We start from the raw sequence: 7,500 nt of genomic DNA, 5'->3' as shown, positions 1-7,500 counted from the left end.
GGCGGTTTCTGTTTATTGATTGGTGGATAGATTGTGTTTTGGTGATGAAAGAGCAGAAAGACTCTCTGAAAAGCCTAAATTATCTCTCGTTTGATGTAGCTCACTGAAGTCGGGTTTCATGTTATCAGGCTTTGGACCTCAGAGAATCTCTCCAACAGTCTGTCTACGAGTCACAGATGACTGGACCTCTCTGTTACTGCTAACAAATGTTTCTCTGACTTTTCAGCTGAAAAAGTATGATCCACGGAAAAGCTTGGATTCTTTCTTTTCACCTCTCCCTCCCTCTCCCTCCCTCTCTCCCTCTCCCTCCCTCTCTCTCTCTCTCTGTCTCATCTATCTTCATCCTCCTCTACATGTAACTAAACCCTTCTCCTGTATACTATAGACTCCTTTCAAATCCTATAGACGGCGGAATTGGTTAAATTGGTCACTTCAGTATGGCTGTGCTCATATAACCGGTGCTGTGCTTTAAATGAGCTGGATGTGCTGCTGCTCCCAGAGGATTTCCACTGACTTCATTCAAAAGAGAAATGAAGTCTTGGAGTCGTAACAGAAATCTCATGGAACAAGTAACCTTTGTAACTCAGGATATGAAAGGTTTAGGTCCGTAAGGAAAAAAAAAAAAAAAGGAAAAGAAAATGAAATGCTCTCTCATGTCAAATACACTCACTGTCCACTCTGTTAGAATCACCTGCCTTGGGCTCACAGTCACTGTCCACTCTGTTAGAATCACCTGCCTTGGGCTTACAGTCACTGTCCACTCTGTTAGAATCACCTGCCTTGGGCTTACAGTCACTGTCCACTCTGTTAGAATCACCTGCCTTGGGCTTACAGTCACTGTCCACTCTGTTAGAATCACCTGCCTTGGGCTCACAGTCACTGTCCACTCTGTTAGAATCACCTGCCTTGGGCTCACAGTCACTGTCCACTCTGTTAGAATCACCTGCCTTGGGCTTACAGTCACTGGCCTCTTTATAAGATATACCTTATGTAAAGGTACACAGGTGTATATACAGTTACAGTACCTGGTCTCTTTATAAGATATACCTGATGTAAAGGTACACAGGTGTATATAGGTGAACAGTTACAGACACTAGGCTCTTTATAAGATATACCTGATGTAAAGGTACACAGGTATATGTACAGTTACAGTACCTGGTCTCTTTATAAGATATACCTTATGTAAAGGTACACAGGTGTATATGCAGTTACAGACACTAGGCTCTTTATAAGATATACCTGATGTAAAGGTACACAGGTATATATACAGTTACAGTACCTGGTCTCTTTATAAGATATACCTTATGTAAAGGTACACAGGTGTATATAGGTGAACAGTTACAGACACTGGTCTCTTTATAAGATATACCTTATGTAAAGGTACACAGGTGTATATGCAGTTACACACACTAGGCTCTTTATAAGATAAACCTGGTGTAAAGGTACACAGGTGTATATACAGTTACAGTACCTGGTCTCTTTATAAGATATACCTTATGTAAAGGTACACAGGTGTATATGCAGTTACAGTACCTGGTCTCTTTATAAGATATACCTTATGTAAAGGTACACAGGTATATATACAGTTACAGTACCTGGTCTCTTTATAAGATATACCTTATGTAAAGGTACACAGGTGTATATGCAGTTACACACACTAGGCTCTTTATAAGATATACCTTATGTAAAGGTACACAGGTGTATATGCAGTTACACACACTAGGCTCTTTATAAGATATACCTGATGTAAAGGTACACAGGTATATATACAGTTACAGTACCTGGTCTCTTTATAAGATATACCTTATGTAAAGGTACACAGGTGTATATGCAGTTACAGACACTGGTCTCTTTATAATATATTCTTGATGTAAAGGTACACAGGTGTATATGCAGTTACAGACACTGGTCTCTTTATAATATATTCTTGATGTAAAGGTACACAGGTGTATATACAGTTACAGACACTGTAGCCCATACACAGTTTGTCAGGCTCCCACTACCCTGTTCATTATTGGTCATTTTCTGACCACATGACCACTGTTGACTGGATATTATATGGGTGTCAGATGATTCTCAGCCCAGCAGAGGTACTGGTATGATACCAGGTGTTGCACTGGTATGAATGTTTTTAGACAGAGCTGTATTGCTGTTTTGTTTTGTTTTTTTACACACACGCCAGCGTCACTGCTGGGTTGAGAGTGGTTTGCCACAGATACATCAGAGACACTCCATAAAATGTCTGTCAGTCATTAACAGCGGGTATACAGCGGTCATGTGACATGGGTAGCAGACATAAGCATGAGCGGCTAAGTGTCATTAGCGCCCACTGTCGCCCGGCGGTGAAGGGAAGGCGGGAAAGCCTCTGAGAGACACTCTGCATGAAAAAACACCATTATTTTAAATTGGTCCTCTCATCCCCAACAGTCGGTTGACATTTGCTCTGTTGGAACTGTGTGATTTGATTTGAATCTCAGAGACAACCATGACGGCCGACTGACAGGTCACTGAGGATCAAAGAGACATAGAGAACAGGAGTGTGTGGGTGTTTTTTTTTTTTTTCTCACACTCTGTCTCTTGCTTTCGCTCTCTCTTTCTCTCTCTCTCCTTTTCTTCTACTGCTTTTCACTGCATCTACATGCTCTGTGCTTGCTCTATGTGTATGTGTGCGTGTGCGTGTGTGTGTGTGTGTGTGTGTGTGTGTGTATGTGTGTGTGCGTGTGTGTGTGTGTGTGTGTGTGTATTGGGGGGGGGGCTGCCTTGAGTTTATAAATATACGCTGATTAAAAAAGAAAAAAAAAGTATGTCACACTACTTCCATAACATAATTAAAGCTATTGAGATGTGTTTTCTTCTTTCCATTTTACCCCCCCCCCCTCTCTCTCTCTCTCTGTCTGTGTTTCAAGATAGAAAGGTTACAAGCTCTCTTGTTCTCGTCTTAAATATACAAATTCACCCACCACTCCCCTGTGACATTTTGACAAGTCATGTCTCTGAGACATTCTCCTCTCTGGTCTGTCTCTTGTTCTCGTCTTAAATATACAAATTCACCCACCACTTCCCTGTGACATTTTGACAAGTCATGTCTTTGAGACATTCTCCTCTCTGATCTATCAGAAACCCAGTCCTCAGGCTAGTGTGGGGTCATTTTTTTCTGTGGTAAAGATTAACACGACACTGACTTTCACAAAAGGCTGCCTTTAATTGCCCGTTGCCTTGGAAGCGGCTTGTTTCCAAGTTCTTCGGCAAAAGCCTCGCACGTCTTGACTCTGTCTCAGTTCGTTCGTACCTGTGTGTCCTCTTTTTCCCTCCTTTACTGACGTTTTTGGTCATGTGACAGACAAGCCTAAGAACTGATCGATGGAGTTATTCACATGATTTCCACATACACGCACACACACACACACACACTCACACACATTAACCTCATTAAATTTCTTATGACTTACATACAAAGAAATCTCTGAGAGCAAACTGTTGCATTTTCATCATCGAGTGTAGTTTCACGGATGCATCATTAGTAACACCAGTAAACACAGTAACAGTTTTGAAATTTGGCTCGAAAGTTGTTTTCCTGCAAATACTGACTCTTAATAGTTTGATAATCATAGCTGCTTGCATCTTCTTCAATCTGTGCATGAATATAGAGAAATGCAGTGCACTGATTATCAAAGTGATGAGGAATGAGAGAGGGAAGAGCAAGAGGAGAGAGAAAGACAGAGTGACAGAGAGAGAGAGAGAGAGAGAGAGACAGACAGAGAGAGCGAGGGAGAGACAGAGAGAGAGAGAGAGAGACAGAGAGACAGAGAGAGAGAGAGACAGACAGAGAGAGAGAGGGGGAGAGAGAGAGAGAGAGAGACAGACAGAGAGAGAGAGGGGGAGAGGGAGAGAGAGAGAGCTCAGAGTTAAGCTAATTGTATGAAAGATCTCTCTCTGACCCTGTTGGTGTTATTTCACTGTCGAGAGCTCTTGTGAGGATTGTGCTTTTTTGTCGTGGCAGACTGTGTCATTTCAAGCAAGAGAGAGAGAGAGAGAGAGAGAGAGAGAGAGAGAGAGAGAGAGAGGTGTTGAAGGGTTTATGACCCTGAAGTAAAGGAAAACAGACAAAGACATGGAACAGTCTAGAAGTCTGAGACCAAAGCCCAACAGAGTCTTCATTGTCTACTGTTTTTTTTTTTTTTCCTTTTTTTTCTCTTTTGTTTGGTTGCTTATTTTTAAAATTTTTTTTTTTTCTTCTGTCTCATCTCGAATTTCCACTCCAGTTTTTTTTCTCGTGTATCTCCTGCCCTGCTGATGCTCTGTGGTGACGAGAGGAGGGGCGTGATATTAAAGTGGGGGAATTTCAGAGGTAAAAACAGGGGGTCGGACGTAGCGCTGTGACCCCAGGGGTCACGCGGGGTTAAGTCTCTCTTTCTTGCGTGGCCCTCGCCGCCCCCCCCCCCCCCCCCCAACCCCCCGGCCCCATCACCCCAGGAATCAGCACTAGACTCCTGCTGCTCCACACTTCTCATGACTCTGTTTAAAAATGATTTTTCAGTGTGAAAAGTGGAAATAATCTCTGAATAAAATCTGGACAAATTGCCCTAAATTGCCCTCCATATCTGCAAAAAAAAATATATGTATATATATCCCCGTGTTTCATAATGAACTCTACGGCTGTCGCATTGAAATGGGCAGGAAAGAGCTGAATAGGAAAAGAGAATGTAAAGTTTCCAGGTGACGGGGGCAGAAGTGGAAATTGCTCTCTGGCCGCTGACTTCAGAGGAACGCTAAAGGGAGGAAATTTGATTTTAGAGAGGTCCTTTTTGCGTTGAAACTGTCTCCCGCTGAATAAATGCAGGCGCAGGAGGGAGACTGATGGAAAGGAAAAGAAAGATCTTTAAGTTTCGATATTGACGTTTGCCAAAAACACCGTGAAAATGGCAGGAGTCAGTCTGTCCTTTCTTCTCCTGGAAGTCTCCTCTCAATGCCTCTAAAAGTCTGCATCCCGGTCAGGGCACCAGGGCATCTGTCGCTAACAGAGAGAGAGAGAGACAGAGAGAGGAAAGGAGAGAGAGGGAAGGAGAGAGAGAGAGAAGTAGAGCTAACAGAGAGAGAGAATGAGAACCTGAGAGAGTGAAAGAGAGATCGGGATAATGAGAGATAAGTAGAGAGATGAAGAGAGTAAGAGGAGAAGGAAGAGAGACAGACAGAAAGGGAAGGAGAGACAGACAGAAAGGGAAGGAGAGACAGACAGAAAGGGAAGGAGAGATGGAGAGAAAGAGAGGAGGCTAAAGAGAGAGAAACAGAGAGAGTGTGAGAAGAGGACAGAGAGAGTGAGAGGAGAAGGAAGAGAGACAGACAGAAAGGGAAGGAGAGACAGACAGAAAGGGAAGGAGAGATGGAGAGAAAGAGAGGAGGCTAAAGAGAGAGAAACAGAGAGAGTGAGAGGAGAAGGAAGAGAGACAGACAGAAAGGGAAGGAGAGACAGACAGAAAGGGAAGGAGAGACGGACAGAAAGAGAGGAGGCTAAAGAGAGAGAAACAGAGAGAGTGAGAGGACGTGACAGGGTGAAAGAGAGAAAAGACCTGTCGGCTGTGTCTGCGTGGGGGCTGTCTCACACATAAGAGTGCGTGGGGGTTGACACCTGTCTCACACATAAGAGTTCTTTACGCTAACAAGACGTGGAGAGAAGATGGAAGGAGAAAAAAAAAAAAGTTTTTAATGAGAATGACTTGCTGCTGACAGGGCGACTTTCGACCGCGTTTTGGCCTCCGCGGCAGGCGAAATGCAGCCACCGTCATCGGCAGATGGAGGAAAGCGAGGCCTCCGTCCGACCTGTGCCGCTACGAGTCGGCATGCTCAGCATGTTAACGAGGGCCCTGTTTACAAACAGAGCTCTTTACCCAGGCACAGGTGTCAGAACGACAAAGGAAAACGTGGTATGTGGCGTTCAGGTGTCCGCTAGGTAGATATACGGGTCAGGAGGTGAGGTTTGACTGATCGGCTCGTTTCAGACGAGATAAATTCACACACGCGGGGTTTCATCGCGCTTTTCTGGTCAAGGACGCAGGCGTAGTCGTGGTCTCCCTGGTAAAGCCAGTGATGCTGAATGCAATGTGAAAATGAATGAATATTTCTAAATTACATAGGTGATTCATCACGAGTTAGAGATTTCATCATAATATTTATCATAAGTGTTGGACTGATTCTCTCAAAGACTTTTCAAAGACCACAGATTCCACTGAGACTGACGGACAAACGCTTGTTTCCGGAACATTCTACTGACGAAAGGATCTATGACGTCTGTCGAGCGATTGCTCTCCACAGCACTATCTAAACGGCTCTTTGTTGGCAGTAGATTTGAGTCCTGTGTTCCCATAGAGACGGTATGATGTTTAAGTTTACAGAGCGTGTAAGAGGCACTCCTGAGGCTCTGTCCTCAGCTCTTGTCTGACCTCTCTCTCTGTCTCCACCGTCTCTATGCCCAGTGTCTTTCTCCTCTGATCGATGAGATCCTGACGTAAACTAAGGTGAACATGTAACTATTGACGTTTAAGGCACACACACCCAAAGAGCAAACATGAGTCTGTTTGCCAGAGAGTAAAGGCCGGATTTATGTACCGTTTTATCGACAAACTTGTCGGGTGCAGGAGGGGGGAAATAAATAAATAAAAATTTACCGGATCATAACCTTTTCAGCTGTCATGTTCTGGAACTTTCTGTTTAGAGGTGGAAAGCGCAGGGGAGACATTAAATACACTACAGGGGGTTTTCGGTATAAAAAAAAAAAAAAATCAAACTCAGTGCTCTTTTGAATTAAAAAAACAAAACAAAACAAAACAAAAAAAACGCCTCAGTTTGTATTTATGCTATCTCTCGATTTGACAGACCACTCAAAGTCTACTTCTTATCCGGTTTATGATTGATCTGGTTTCAGTTCACTTTGCGTTCACGCTACCGTCTTTAATCTGAATTCAAACCATTTCTCTGTATGTAAGCCGTGAGGGCCAAACAAGGCTCTGAAAAACAACGAAACAGGAGAAAACTGTGTTCTTTCTATTTAAAAGACTACTGAATCATGGCCTTCAAATGAATTAAACCCAGACCACTGCACAAAAGAGGGCAGTGTTTAAGTCAGACTGGCCTGGGTTTGTTTGGACCAAGTGTGCGAACACCCCAGGACAAATCCATAAGTCTGACCCCCTTCCCCCACCATGAAAAAAGGGGGTGGATTACTTCTCCATCAGCCCCCTCCAAAAAAGAAAACCAGAGGAACAAGAAATCATTCTCCTTTCTCTTAATCTGAGATTTCTGTTTGTTTGTTGTTGTTGTTGTTGTTGTTTTTTTTAGAATGTACACTTTTTCCTACACAAACACTGCCCAACCCCCCCCCCCCCCCCCCCCCCACACCCTCCAACTTACTCCCATTTTTAGCTGATGACTATTCAAATATATATGACCACAGACAACACAGCTCTCACAGCACTGCATTGGCTAATGGTCTTTAATGGAACATGT

At 43.6% G+C, this 7,500-nt stretch overlaps 1 protein-coding gene across 5 annotated transcripts in view; it reads right to left on the bottom strand.

Moving 5' to 3' along the window:
• The window catches only part of nrxn2b (neurexin 2b), a 543,549-nt gene that overhangs the window by 343,966 nt on the left and 192,083 nt on the right, over nucleotides 1–7,500 (bottom strand). The window lies entirely within an intron of this gene.

This window comes from Chanos chanos, chromosome 7 (assembly GCF_902362185.1).
Source record: "Chanos chanos chromosome 7, fChaCha1.1, whole genome shotgun sequence".
NCBI lineage: Eukaryota > Metazoa > Chordata > Actinopteri > Gonorynchiformes > Chanidae > Chanos > Chanos chanos.
This window is presented reverse-complemented; position numbering and strand designations above follow the sequence as displayed.